Here is a 15,979-nt window from a genome sequence, read left to right as displayed (position 1 = left end):
TTCCATCTAAGGGGTCAGTGTGGACATAGTGGACGATTACAAATACCTGGAGATATGAATTGACAATAAACTGGACTGGTCAAAGAACACTGAGGCTGTCTACAAGAAGGGTCAGAGCTGTCTCTATTTCCTGAGGAAACTGAGGTCGGTTAACATCTGCCGGATGATGCCGAGGATGTTCTACGAGTCTGTGGTGGCCAGTGCTATCATGTTTGCTGTTGTGTTCTGGGGCAGCAGGCTGAGGGTAGCAGACACCAACAGAATTAACAAACTCATTCGCAAGGCCAGTGATGTTGTGGGGATGGAACTGGACTCTCTGACGGTGGTGTCTGAAAAGAGGATGCTGTCCAAGTTGCATGCCATCTTGGACAATGACTCCCATCCACTCCATAATGTACTGGTTAGGCACAGGAGTACGTTCAGCCAGAGACTCATTCCACCGAGATGCAACACTGAGCGTCATAGGAAGTCATTCCTGCCTGTGGCCATCAAACTTTACAACTCCTCCCTCGGAGTGTCAGACACCCTGAGCCAATAAGGCTGGTCCTGGACATGCCCACTTGGAATAATTTAATTATTATTTAATTATTTATGGATTTATATTGCTATATTTCTACACTATTCTTGGTTGGTGCGACTGTAATGAAACCCAATTTCCCTCGGGATCAATAATGTCTGTCTGTCTGTCATCCATTGTACTCCTCCCCCTTCATTAATCCTAATCCCCATCCTCTGTCATGCATTTCTTGCTCTTGTATTTCTCTCTCTTAGCTCCCCCTCCCATCCTTCCTCTCCTATTCACCTCCCTTTCCATTCCTAGCTCTCTCTTTCAAAGGCTCTTTCTCATCTCCCATCAATCCTTCCTCCTGTCCTCCATCCACTGTAGAAGTAGCAAACAGCCCCCTCTGTTGGAGACACAAGGGACTGCAGGTGTTTGTATCTAGCGCAAAAAATCACTGGGTAACAAAAGGTTTTGCTTCCTGAATCCTTTTTGGTATATCTTAGGGATTTTGGACAGCTGATCATGAAAATCACCATGAAATTTATCTATAAGACATTTTTTTTTGAAATTGCCTTTGTTTGTTATTTCAATTCATAATACAAGTCAATTACATTTTGCCCACAATGTAAGCTGAAAAACTTTCTATCCTGTCCAGGCATGCCTGGGCATGCTTAGGCAGAGTAGATGATGCATGGTAGGATAGGCTTTAGAAATGCTATAAAAGCATCACAGACAGACACACACGGTTCCATGCATTGCATTTACATGTACAGTGCCTATAAAAGGTATTCGCCTCCCATTGGAAATTTTCATGTTTTATTGTTTTACAACATTGAATCACACTGGATTTTATTTGGCTGTTTTTTATATCGATCAACAGAAAAAGACTCGTTTGTGTCAAAGTGAAAACAGATCTCTACAAAGTGATCTAAATTAATTACAAATATAAAACACAAAATAATCGATTGCATAAGTATTCACCCCCTTTTAACATGACACACCAAATCATCACTGGTGCAGCCAAATGGTTTTAGAAGTCACATGATTAGTTTTTGGATCTGTTTTTGGAAACCTGCGTACAGTCAGGTGTTTCAATTGATAGTAGAAAAAATACATCTGTATCTGGAAGGTCCAACTGCTGGTGAGTCAGTATCCTGGCAAAAACTACACCATGAGGACAAAAGAACACTGCAAACAACTCCACGAAAAGGTTATTGAAAAGCACAAGTCAGGAGATTAGAACATAGAAATTGCACATTACAGGCCCTTCGGCCCACAATGTTGTGCTGACTCTCAAACCCTGCCTCCCATATAACCCCCCACCTTAAATTCCTCCATATACCTGTCTAGTAGTCTCTTAAACCTCACTAGTGTATCTGCCTCCACCACTGACTCAGGCAGTGCATTCCACGCACCAACCACTCTCTGAGTGGAAAACCTTCCTCTAATATCCCCTTTGAACTTCCCTCTCCTTACCTTAAAGCCATTTCCTCTTGTACTGAGCAGTGGTGTCCTGGGGAAGAGGCGCTGGCTGTCCACTCTGTCTATTCCTCTTAATATCTTGTACACCTCTATCATGTCTCCTCTCATCCTCCTTCTATCCAAAGAATAAAGCCCTAGCTCCCTTAATCACTGATCATAATCCATACTCTCTAAACCAGACAGCATCCTGGTAAATCTCCTCTGTACCCTTTCCAATGCTTTCCCATCCTTCCTATACTGAGGTGACCAGAACTGGACACAGTACTGCAAGTGTGGCCTAACTAGAGTTTTATAGAGCTGCACCATTACATCATGTCTCTTAAACTCTATCCCTCGACTTATGAAAGCTAACACCCCATAAGCTTTCTTAACTACCCTATCTACCTGTGAGGCAACTTTCAGGGATCTGTGGACATGTACCCCCAGATCCCTCTGCTCCTTCACACTACCAAGTATCCTGCCATTTACTTTGTACTCTGCCTTGGAGTTTGTCCTTCCAAAGTGTACCACCTCACACTTCTCCAAGTTGAACTCCATCTGCCACTTCTCAGCCCACTTCTGCATCCTATCAATGTCTCTCTGCAATCTTTGACAATCCTCTACACTATCTACAACACCACCAACCTTTGTGTCGTCTGCAAACTTGCCAACCCACCCTTCTACCCCCACATCCAGGTCATTAATAAAAATCATGAAAAGTAGAGGTCCCAGAACAGATCCTTGTGGGACACCACTAGTCACAACCCTCCAATCTGAATGTACTCCCTCCACCACGACCCTCTGCCTTCTGCAGGCAAGCCAATTCTGAATCCACCTGGCCAAACTTCCCTGGATCCCATGCCTTCAGACTTTCTGAATAAGCCTACCGTGTGGAACCTTGTTAAATGCCTTACTAAAATCCATGTAGATCACATCCACTGCACTACCCTCATCTATATGCCTGGTCACCTCCTCAAAGAACCCTATCAGGCTGGTTAGGCACGATCTGCCCTTCACAAAGCCATGCTGACTGTCCCTGATCAGACCATGATTCTCTAAATGCCCACAGATCCTATCTCTAAGAATCTTTTCCAACAGCTTTCCCACCACAGATGTAAGGCTCACTGGCCTATAATTACCTGGACTATCCCTACTACCTTTTTTAAACAAGGGGACAACATTCGCCTCCCTCCAATCCTCCGGTATCATTCCCGTGGACAACGAGGACATAAAGATCCTAGCCAGAGGTTCAGCAATCTCTTCCCTCATCTCGTGGAGCAGCCTGGGGAATATTCCGTTATGCCCCGGGGACTTATCCGTCCTAATGTATTTTAACAACTCCAACACCTCCTCTCCCTTAATATCAACATGCTCCAGAACATCAACCTCACTCATATTGTCCTCACCGTCATCAAGTTCCCTCTCAGTGGTGAATACCGAGATTGATACAAGAAAATGTACAAGTCACTGAATATCCCTTGGAGTACAGTTAAGTCAATCATCAAGAAATGGAAAGAATATGGCACAGCTTTAAATCTGCCTTGAGCATGTCATCCTGAAAAACTGAGTGAACATGCAAGACGGGGCCACCAAGAGACGTTTGACAACTCTGGAGGAATTACAAGCTTCAGGGCTGAGATGGGAGAGACTGTGCATACAGCTGTTACCTGGGTGCTTCACCAGTCACTTATGGCTAAGTGCCAAAGAGAAAGCCACTGTGAAAAAAACTCACATGAAATCTCGACTAGAGTTCGCCAGAAGGCATGTGGGAGACTCTGAAGTCAGCCAGAAGAAGGTTCTATGGTCTGATGAAACCAAAGTTGAGCTTTCTGGCCATCGAACTAAACACTATGTTTGGCATAAGCCAAACACCCCACATCATCAAAAACACACCATCCCTACCGTGAAGCATAGTGGTGGCTACATAAAGCTGTGGAGATGCTTTAGTGCAGCAGGCCCTGGAAGGCTTGTGAAGGTAGAGGATAAAGTGAAAACAGCAAAATACTGGGAAATCCTAGAGGAAAACCTGATGCAGTCTGCATAAGAACTGTGACTGGGGAGAACATTTGTGTTTCTTCAAGATAGTGACCCCAACCATGAAGCCAAAGCTCCACAGGAATGGCTTAAGAACAAGAAAGTTACTTGGAAATCTGATTTATATTTAACTATGGATCGTTGGAATAATGAAATATATAGTTGTATTCCACTTGAAAAAATTACATATAATCTAAGAAATGAATATGATATATTTTTGAAAATTTGGCTCCCATACATACAAAAGATGGGATTAAATACATAGGTCCTTTGAAGATAAAATTATAAAGTAATTGGGGAAAGTAAAAATAAATATTAAAATTATTTTGAACTCCATGGAGCATGTGGGGATCCTCTGATATCCAGGCAATCTTTTTTTCTTCTTTCTTTTTTTCCTTTCTTTAGATAAGGGTTAAGGGGGGGAGGGTTAAGGGGAGGGGGGAGGATCGATATTATTTTTCATTTTTTCCCCATTACATTTATTCTTTGTAATTTTCTAAAAATTTAATAAATAAATAAATACATACATAAATAAATGAAAAGAACAAGAAAGTTAATGTCCTGGAGTGGCCAAGTCAGAGTGCAGACCTCAATCCAATTGAGAGTTTGTGGCTGGACTTGAAAAGGGCTGTTCACTCACGATTCCCATGCAATCTGACAGAGCTTGAGCAGTTTTGTAGAGAATGGGGAAAAATTGCAGCATCCAGATATGCAAAGCTGATAGAGACCTATTTGCACAGACTCAAGGTTGTAATTGCTGCCTAAGGTGCATCTACTAAATACAGTATTGACTTGAAGGGGGTGAATACTTATGCAATCAATTATTTTGTGTTTTATATTTGTAATTAATTTAGATCACTTTGTAGAGATTTATTTTCACTTTGTCACGAAAGAATCTTTATCTGTTGATCTGCGTCGAAAAAAAGTCAAATTAAATCCATTGTGATTCAAAGTTGTAAAACAATAAAACACAAATCTTTCAAGGGGGTTGAATACTTTTTATAGGCACTGTATATTGGTTTGCAATCATGTTGATGCACATAGCATATTGTGTGTACTCATTATAATAAAATAATTGTATTTTCAAGAGAATTTGATATTGCAAAATGTCTCACCGATGTTGCAACTGCCATGATAATTTCTCTAATATTTGTGGCAAGTATACAATATGCTTAAATCTCAAAGACAGAGCATGTCTTTTCTTATTAAGAAAGCCTATGAGCTCTGCATTGGGTAAACATTTGCGACCAAGACGAAGCCTGGGCTCCTCGATCTTAGAGCTTGGCTCAGAGGTACTCAGAAGTCAATGCTGTTTGCTGTCCTGATGACGTGGCAAGAGCAGAAGGATCATGTGGCAGATGACTACTTCTGTCTGACCACTGTGCCTGGTTTCTCTGCTAAAAACAAGAAATCCATTGAATACCACAATCTCCTTTAGCCATGAGACCTGCGCCACATTACGACAGTCTCCCAGTGTTGAAGCCACCAGAGACATGGAGTCTGGAGGAGGTGCACAAAGATGCCATGACACTCAACCCAGAAATGGATAATGACACTGATACTGATACAGAGAAACATAGAAAAACTACAGCACAATACAGGCCCTTCGGCCCACAAAGCTGTGCCGAACATGTCCTTACCTTAGAACTACCTAGGCTTACCTGTAGCCTTCTATATTTCTAAGCTCCCTGTATCCATCCAGGAGTCCCTTAAAAGACCCTGTCATTTCCACCTCCACCACCGCCACTGGCAGCCCATTCCACACACTCACCACTCTCTGCGTAAAAAACTTACCCCTGACATCTTCTCTGTACCTACTTCCAAGCACTTTAAAACTGTGCCCTCTCATGCTAGCTATTTCAGCCCCGGGGAAAAGCCTCTGACGATCCACACGATCAATGCCTCTCATTATCTTTTACACCTCTATCAGGTCACCTCTCATCCTCCATCGCTCCAAGGAGAAAAGGCCGAGTTCACTCAACCTATTCTCATAAGGCATGCTCCCCAATCCAGGCAACATACTTGTAAATCTTCTCTGCACCCTTTCTATGGTTTCCACGTCCTTCCTGTAGTGAGGCAACCAGAACTGAGCACAGTACTCCAAGTGGGGTCTGACCAGGGTCCTATATAGCTGCAACATTACCTCACAGCTGATGAAGGCCAAATGCATCGTATGCTTTCTTAACCACAGAGTCAACCTGCACAGCAGCTTTGAGTGTCCTATGGACTCGGACCCCAATATCCCTCTGATCCTCCACACTGCAAAGAGCCTTGCCATTAATGCTATATTCTGCCTTCATATTTGACCGACCAAAATGAACCACCTCACGCTTATCTGGGTTGAACTCCATCTGCCACTTCTCAGCCCAGTTTTGCATCCTATCAATGTCCCGCTGTAACCTCTGACAGCCCTCCACACTATCCACAACACCCCCAACCTTTGTGTCCTCAGCAAATTTACAAACCCATCCCTCCACTTCCTCATACAGATTTTGAACCTTTTATGTCGAGTAAGTCTCCTCGGACAGCTCAATCTGAATTAAATGACGTGGTCGGAAACTTGGGTTCGTCAAAGGGAAAAGCAGAATCACTGGGTTCAAGACCCCAAGGAAGGAATCTGCACAAATTTTTCTGTGAAGGATTTTGACATTTAAGAGAGATATTTCCCAGAATAAATGATGCCAAAGTTCAGGAAAACTTTCTTGTTGGTGCACAAATCAAACAGGTAATCAACAACAGGCAATTCAAGGAACTTCTATTGGGGCCAGAGAATATTGTATGGAAGGCATTCAAGGGTGTTGTTGAAAATTTTCTTGGCAACTACCGAGCACCAAACTATGTGCAGCTGGTTGACAACATGCTTCAATCACACAAAACCATGAAGTGCAACATCAAAGTTTTAAAGTATCAAATAATGCATAAATTATGCATCCTTGAGATTTGTTTGCTTACAGGCAGACACAGAACGAGAAAACCCAGAAGAACCCAATTTAAAAAATAAAGACCAATTCAATTGGTTTAATAGGTGCATTTAATGTCAAAGAAACATATACAATATACATTCTGAAATTCTTTTTCTTCGCAAACATCCACAAAAACAGAGGAGTGCCCCAAAGAATGAATGACAGCTAAATATTAGAACCCCAAAGCTCTCCCCAGCTCCCCCCACCCACGCACAAACAGCAGCAAGGCAATGATCCCACCCCCCAGCACCAGCAAAAAAGCATCAGCACCCTCCACTGAGCACCAACACCCAAAGTGCAAAGAAAGGGAATAAAAAACACAAATCGTGCAAACAATAGAATCGAGCAATAACATTCCCAACCAAAGTGAAAGCTTAGATCCGAAACTCGGAGCAGCCCAGAGTAGGCCCAAAGCCTCGGTATCAGCTCATCACATTAGTATCACAGCAGTCAGGGCAGACTTCACAGCCTCAGTGTCATGTAGAGAGGAGTGAATATCAGGGGAGAGTAAACGAAATCAGCTCTCACCTCCAATCTCAACACCCTGTCTTTCCTGTCTATCTGAACCAGCGTTTAAATTGTCCAAACAGCGTATCATACCTCGTACTAGGAACCGGGTACTCCTGCCACATGTCACTAAAGATTCATCTTCTGCATTCCCATTTAGACTTCTTCCCTGCACACCTTGGCACTGTCCACGATGAGCATAGTGAAAGATTACACCAGGACATTGTGGTCATGGAGAAAGGGTATCAGGGCAACTGTAATCCATCAATGCTGCTGATTTTGTTAGACACCTAACAAGAAGCCTCAGACACTGAATACCAATGAAAAATATCAACAAAACATTTTTAGCTCTGCTGAACTATTGCAAAGCTTCAGCACCATTATACAATTAAACCCACTATATTCAATAAAAGTTAATTTCTTGTTTCTCTAAATTCCTAAATAAGAGAAGTAGCCTGAAATTATATTTACCTTCAGCTTCAAGTGGTCTGTCATGAACAAAAATAAACTTCTGAGGAAGGAACACTTTTGAAAAAAATTGCTGTCCAGTGAAATCTGCTGGAGGCACTCAGCACGTCAGTGTGTGTGTGTGTGTGTGTGTGTGTGTGTGTGTGTGTGTGTGTGTGTGTGTGTGTGTGTGTGTGTGTGTGTGTGTGCGTGTGTGTGAGTGTGCGTGTGTGTGTGAGTGTGTGAGTGTGCGTGCGTGTGTGTGTGAGTGTGTGTGAGTGTGTGTGTGTGTGTGAGTTTGCGTGTGTGTGCGTGTGTGTGCGTGTGTGTGTGTGTGTGTGTAGGAGGAAAAGTCAATGTTTTGGATGGAAAGCCTGCATCAGATTCTAATCCAAATTATCCACAATTCCTCTTCCCCACACGAACTGGTTGACCTATTGAGTTCCTCCACAGATTGTTCGTGACTACTTTGGAGATGGGGCTTCCCTGTTGTCAAAGTTGATGTGGGGCTTCTTGTACCTGGTTAGGAAGTATTCCACCCAGCTTCCTGGATGTTCCCACTGGGAGGACCATTGCAAGGCAAGTCTGCTATGCTCACCCCGAAATCCCTGCTCCCTGCATTTTCTGGCACACTGACGAGATGAGGCTTCTGTTGGTCAGGGTTGACCATGGATGATGCGTCCTAGCTCTCTAGATACACAAGCCAGGGCAGTCCAACATGGAGAGCAAGCTCCCCCTCTCCACACATCTGATGAACCCAAAGGGACGACAGAGACCGATACAGTTTGGCACCAGCAGCATCGCAGGAGTTGCCAGTCAGCGTTGAACTCAACATAGGACTGCCTTAGGGACTCTGGCTCCAGACTCTTCTCTTGGGATTTACTCCTGAAACTTTCCCCATGAGTCAGTATAGCCACAAGGCAGCGGAGGTTTGAGGTCAGAATTTTCCTTCTCCTAGATGAGCTGCCAACCATGACTGACGAGCCCCAGCTGCCCAAAGCAACTGGTTTTAAGATGTCAGTAACCCGCCTTTGCCCCTTCTCTTGTCAGAAGGAGCAGTTCTGCCAGGCTTAGTAGCTAAGCCACACGTAAAGGCCAGGAGCTGCACTTGGTTGTCAGAGGCTATTTGAGACACATGCCATTGGGAGCATTTAATAGGTAGTAGGAGCGTGTCCCCACTACCAACCCCAGCTATAACAGCCTTAAGGTCCAGGTATACTGAGCTATTGAAAAGGTCACCAATAGAACTGCTGCCTTGTGGCTCCAGATGACCCCAGTTCAACCCTGACTTTGGACACTGCTGGCTGGCGTAGAGTCCACACGTTCTCCATATGACCCTGGGTCCTCCCGCATTCCAAAGACATGCGCGTTGGTAGTCAATTTGTCACTGTAAGAGGGAATCATCATGATGGTGCTGGTGAAACACAGCGACATTTTGCAGGCTTATTGTGTTTCTTTGTATTTACTGTGAATACCTGCAAGAAAATGAATCTCTGAGTTGTATATGGTGACGTATATGTGCCTTCTTAATAAATTTACTCTGAACTTTGAACTGATGGGAATGTTAAGAGTACAAAATAGGATTAATGGAAACAGCTGGTTGATGGTCCGTGTGGACTAGATGGGCCAAAAGGCATTTTTCCATGTTGTGTTGTCTCTGTTCCTCCTACTACTTCTAAAAGACACATTAGTAAATAAACTGGCTGCTGTGCAGGTGGGTCGCAAAAAGAATCAAAGGGGAGTACATGGACATGTGAGAGAGGATAAAGTCGAGGTTACAAGGAAATGAGAGGGACGTAGAACTGACGGGATTGCTCTGCTGGGAGATAGTATGTGTCTGTATGGGCTCCTTCTGTGTCATTTTAAGTAAATCTTGGTTTCAAGTCACCATCTGCATACATGATTTGAACTGGGAAGCTAGGCCCAAACAGATTTTATAAAGAAGATAAAAGATTCTTTGTAAACATTGAAACATACAGAGAAATGTATCATTTGTGTCAAGGACCAACAGTCTGAATATGTGCCAGGGTCAGCCGCAACTGTCGCCATGCTTCCAGCACCAACGTGGCGTGCCAGAACTTACTAACCCTAAACGGTACATCTTTCGGAATGTGGGAGAAAACTGGAGCACCTGGAGGAAGCCCATGCAGTCATGGGGAAAATGTACAAACTGTTTACAGATAGCAACGGAATTGAATCCCAATCACTGATTGCCGGTGCTGTAATATCATTACGCAGGAAACATGTAACAGAGATGTCACACAAAAGCAGCATCCATCATCAAGGACCCTCACCACACAGACCATGCTCTCTTCTCACTGCCGCAATGAGGAAGAAGGTACAGGAGCCTCAAGACCTGCACCACCAGGTTCAGGAGCAGCTATTAACCCTCAACCATCAGGCTTTTAAACCAGATGGGATAACTTCACTCGCCCACCACTGAACTCATCCCACAACCTATGGACTCACTTTCATGCTCATGCTCTCGATATTTATTGCTTATTGATTATTGCTACTATATATTTTTTTGTATTTGCATTGGTTGTTTGTCCATCCCGTTGGGTGCAGTCTTTCTTTGATTCCATTGTGTTTCTTGTACTATTTTACTTTGATAATAAACTTACTTTGAACTTTGAACACTAAATGCAACACTACCATGTCACCCCTCTGAGTACTGCAATGTGGTAAAGGTGAAAACAGAGTCAGCTTCTTGTTGGTTGTTTCTGCTGGAAGTAATAGACTCATGCCAATCATTTGATTGAGGGTCTCATGGTCCTAGTCAAACATATACTTTTACACCAATATCTAATGTCAATCTTGTGGTCTTTGCAGTTTTTGGTTGTATGTATAATTGTCCACTCACACAACTAATTAAATGCTTCCAGTGGTGTGGTGTGATAAAAATATCCACAGTGCAACAATGAATATGTATCAAATCTCTTCTTAGTAACCAAATTTCTGACATTGTAAGGTTGTGATAAAAAAAAACTATAGCAATATCAATTATCTCTTGCTCTGCCAAAAATAGGGCAAGAATGCTTAAAAGAAATGGCAGGTTTAAGAGACATTTAGATGGGCACATGAAATACGTCCCAAATAGCCTCCGACAACCAAGTCCAGCTCCAGGCCTTCACGTGGCTTGGCTACTAAGCCCAGCGGAATCGTTTATACTGACAGGAAAAGAGGCAAAGGAAGGTTCCTGGTTCCACAAAACCATTCGTTTCAGGCAGTTGGGGCTCATCAGCCGTGGTTAGCAGCTCATCAAGGAGAAGGAAAACTCTGATTTCAAACTTCCACTGCCTTGCGGCTATACCCACCCACAGGGAAAGCTTCAGGAGTAAACCCCAAGGGAAAAATCTGGAGCTGGATTCCCTAAGGCAGTTCTATGTTGAGCTTAATGCTGACCAGCAACTCCTGTGATGCTGCTGTCGCCAAACTATATCGGTCTCTGCCGTTCCTTTGGATTGATCAGCTGCGTTGAGAGCGGGAGCCTGCTGCGTGGACAATAGCTTGCTGCCCTGGCTTGCGTAGACAGCCAGGATGCAACACCCATGATCAGCTCTGATCAATTGAAGGTCTACATAATCTCCACACTGCGACAATAAATACATATCAAAAGATTTTCAGTAGAAAGATTTCTGATATTGTAAGATTGTGATAAAAAGAACTATAGGAATATCAATTATCTCCTGCTGTGCCAAAAATAGGGCAAGACTACTTAACAGAAATGGCAGTTTAAGAAATATTCAGATGTGCACATGAAATATTTGGGATGGGAGGGAGTGGGAACACAGACCAAGTGCAGGCAGGTGGGATTACCGGGTAACTTAATCGGCACAAATATTATGGTCTGAAGTGCTTGTTTCTCTGCTATACTATGGTTAATTTAGCAGAGGGCAGTGATTAAAATCAGTATTTCCCAATCTTCTTGGTCTAAATATGTTTTTCCTTAACCAGCTCTGAATAGCACGTTCTATGTGGTGAGATTAGAATCCAAAGACAGGTTTTGAACTATATCACTCAGGATATGAGAAAGCTTCTCCCGATTTATTTCAAATTAGATTCTAAATGCACAGTGTCTGATATCCTAAAGCAGTCAAGTCCCGAGATAAATCCATAACTCATTTATCGGGAAATGTTACACTCAAATCATAATTTCCATAAACTGGGGATTAAAACTGCCAATTTGCAAATTCTTTGTATCACGGCTCATTTAATCACTCATCCAGCAGTTCAGTCTAATCAAAGACAACGGAAAGCCCTGAAGAAAGATTATATTTTACACAGAATGGATTGTTCTTCTCAGTGGCATTGCCATCAATGTTTGAAGGCTGTCAGATTATTGACTGCACCTGATGTGCTCAGCATTAAAAACACGGATACATTTGAAGGCTCCAATAATGGGAATGAAAACTCCAGCAGCAGTGAATCAGCAGCCTGTAAAACATTTGATGACTTACCATCCTTCTACGCATTGAATTTAAAGTTCTCATGCTCCAGTTCAAACCGTCCGCTGCCTTCACTCTTCCCTATCACCGTTACCACTCCAGCCCTAACCGCCCTCTGAGATCTTCGTGTTTGTCCAGCCCTGACCTCCTCTGTGCCTCCCATTTACCTTGCCCTACCATTGGCAGCTGTGTTTTCAGTTACCTAGGTACAAAGCTTTGGAATTCCCCACTAAACCTCTCCATCTGTCTTTCCTTTACAATGCTGCTTAAAATCAATCCCTTCAATGCAACCTCTCTACCACCTGCTTTAAACTAATGTGGCTCAGAGTAACTTGTTGCCTGAAAGCATCCCATGAAATGCATTGTGACATTTTACCATGTTAACTGTAGGTAGACATGCAAATAATTGTTGCCCGATTTTTTTCTCTCTCTTCCCTGACCATTTAATTTGGACTGGATTTCAATAGCATAGTTCTCATCACCCACCCAAATGCCACAATCTGCTGGAGGAACTCACCAGGTTGGGCACTATCTGTGGGGAGGGAAAGAATTGCTGATGGCTGGGGAAAAAAAAAACCTGCATTAGTATAACCCTGTCCAAATGCTCTTTCTTAAATGTGAGTAGTCATGGGCCAAAGATCCGAATAACATAGGACATAGAACAGTACAGCATGGAATGGGTCCTTTGATGCACAATCTTGGGCTGATCATTTAATCTACTCTAAGATCAATCTAATCCTTCCCTTCCACATAGCCATCCATTCTTCTTTCATCCATGTGCCTATTTAAGAGTCTCTTAAATATCCCTGACGTATCTACCTCTACCACCATTCATGGTAGCACATTCCATGCACCTAACTTTCTCTGTCTGCGTAAAAAACCTACCTTTGACATCCCGTTTATACTTCCCTCTAAACACCTTAAATTATTCCCCTTCTATTAGCCATTCTGCTGTGGGAAACAGTCCCTGGTTGTCCACTCTATCTATGTTTCTTAACACTTGTACGCCTCGATCAAGTCACCTCCCATCCTCCTTTGCTCCAAATAAAGAAACCCTAGCTTGCTTAATCTATCTTCATAAAACGTACTCTCTAACCCATAGTAGCATCCTGATAAATCTCCTCTGTCGCTTCTTGAAGAATCCACATCCTTTTTATAATGAAGCAAGCAGAAATGAACAAAATGATGTCATTGGGAATATTCCAATATCTGCAAGAAGGCTTTGCGGACATTTTTGAAACTTTTTCTCTCTTTTCCCAGTAATCTCTCCCCATCACAAAGCTCATCACAGGCTGCTATGGCCAATATTTATTAAACAACCATTCAAAATTATCAGGACAATTAATCCAGTCATTATCACTATTGCTGAGCATAAATTAACAGTTGTGTTCCCTCATTTATAACAGTGACTCTTACTCAGAAATGCTCAGTGAACTGTAAAGTGTTTTGGAATGTCCAATGACTGTTGAACCACATGCTCATCTCGTTTGCAGATATGGCTTGCAGGTTGGAAAACAATACTTCAGATGAGCAAGAACTACTACTGGATGTGCCGGTCTGCTCAAAACATTATTTTGCATCTATACAAAGAGTGAGACATAATGTCTGATCACATCTTTTGTGAGTTATCAGATGTGTGGCCATTTCCTCTGATCTCTCTCGTTAACAAGGCGCTTTCACTGACAGGATTGCTGCACATTGGATGTTTTTGGGGTTTTTTTTGCACCATTCTCTGTAAACTCTAGAAATTGTTGTGTGTAAAAACCCCAGGAGAACAGCAGATACTCAAACTGACCCTCTAGACCACGTCTGCATGCTTTTATACATTGAGTTGCTGCCACTTGATTGCCTGATCAGATATTTGCAACAAACATCTGCTCAGGTATACGGCTACTGAGTGAACCTTATAAAATAGTGGGCTCACTGGGGAGGGTGTTCTGACATGTTGTGGCTGAATCCTTGACTGACCCACTATATCATTTTACAACACAGATGGAAGCCTGCCCAGGCTTTCTGGAAGTTCTGTGACTAGGTCCAATTCATCACTTTCTCCCAGAATTCTGCAAGTGCTCTTTTCTTCATCTAAAGTCAATATTCTTGGAAAAACTTTGTATTTTCTTTATGCAGATGCAGTATGCTGTGTGAGATTAAAACCCTTTGAGCTATTCAGGTGAGCAGGAGAGCCCAAACAATGAAATCCATACCTCGGCAAGTTTGAAGAAGGAAAGGCAGAAAGGTTGAAGACCAAAGTTGGTGAATCCGGAGACTGAGGCCTGAAGGTCAAGACTGCAAGTCAGGGTCAGGGACTGGAGGCCCAACGTCTTTGACTCTGAGAGTCCGAGGGCAAAGGACTGGGGGACTGGAGACAGCCTGCTCTGGGGTTAGAGGCCAGCCTGTGTGCATGAGGGAGTGGGTGAGTTGGATAAGGGCTTGTTTTGCTGTTGTTTTCTTGTTCTGCTTATTTATCTAGAGATATGGCACAGAACAGGCCGTCCTGGCCCTTCAAGCCTTGCTGACCAACAGACCACCTATTTAACCCTAGCCTAATCACATAATGATTTACAATGACCAATCAACTTACTAACTGGCATGACTCTGGACTGTGGGATGAAACTGGAGCACCCAGAGGAAACCAACATGCACACGGAAAAGGAACATACAAACTTGCTTACAGAGGACTCCGAAATTGAACTCTGATGCCCAAGCTGTGATTGTGTCATGCTAAACTGTTACACTACTGTTGTGTGTGCATGAGCGTGTGCATGTGAATGTACGTGTGAGTGTAGTACATTGTGGGCGTGCTACATTGTTGCCGTGTGTGGCAACACTTGCAGGCTGTCTCCAGCACATCCTTTGATATGCTGGTTGTTAACGCAAACAACACAGTTCACGATAGGTTTTGGCGTACATGTGATTAATAAATCGGAATCAGAATCTGATACACCTTTCAAAAATGTGCCCACTTCTTTAAATATGAAGTTGACTGGAGATAAAAAGTGACTACAATACTGGGAAAATACCTCCAATGTACCTCAAAATAGTTGCACGAGATCTTAACTGACTACCTGTAGACAGAACCATGGATTAACAGACTGTGGTATCATGGGTTGGGATGTGAATCCATGTCCACTGCAGAGATGTGTGCACTGCCAATATGATAAAAGAATGGCAATGCAGAAGAAAAGGTCAACTGAGGTCACCCTGCACAATCTCTTTATTGCTCAAGTTGCTCAGTTATTCACGAAGGCCTGGTGAATAAGTTGCCTAGCAACCTCACTCTGCAAAGCAATTCTCTTTGTGCTGCAGGGATAGCGGAGGAATAAGTGTGAAATGGAAGAGAGGATGCATTAACAAAAGTGAAATATATTTGACACGTTCATTTAGTAAAACAGTCGCTGCCAGGTGAGTCTGTCCACTTTTCCTTCCTTCTTCTAAACATTCCCTTGGGATTGATGATGGCCTGCTTCCACCCTTCTTCTGAGGAGGTTGATGAGGCCAATGGGGTAACTGCAGACTCTTCCACAGATGGGGCAGATGCTACTCAGTAGGACAGAAGATTGGAATAATTAGATTCAAAGATACTTGATACAATCTTTTCCAGGTATGAATGGTAAGAG

This window comes from Hemitrygon akajei, chromosome 5, assembly GCF_048418815.1.
Source record: "Hemitrygon akajei chromosome 5, sHemAka1.3, whole genome shotgun sequence".
Lineage (NCBI taxonomy): Eukaryota > Metazoa > Chordata > Chondrichthyes > Myliobatiformes > Dasyatidae > Hemitrygon > Hemitrygon akajei.
This window is presented reverse-complemented; position numbering follows the sequence as displayed.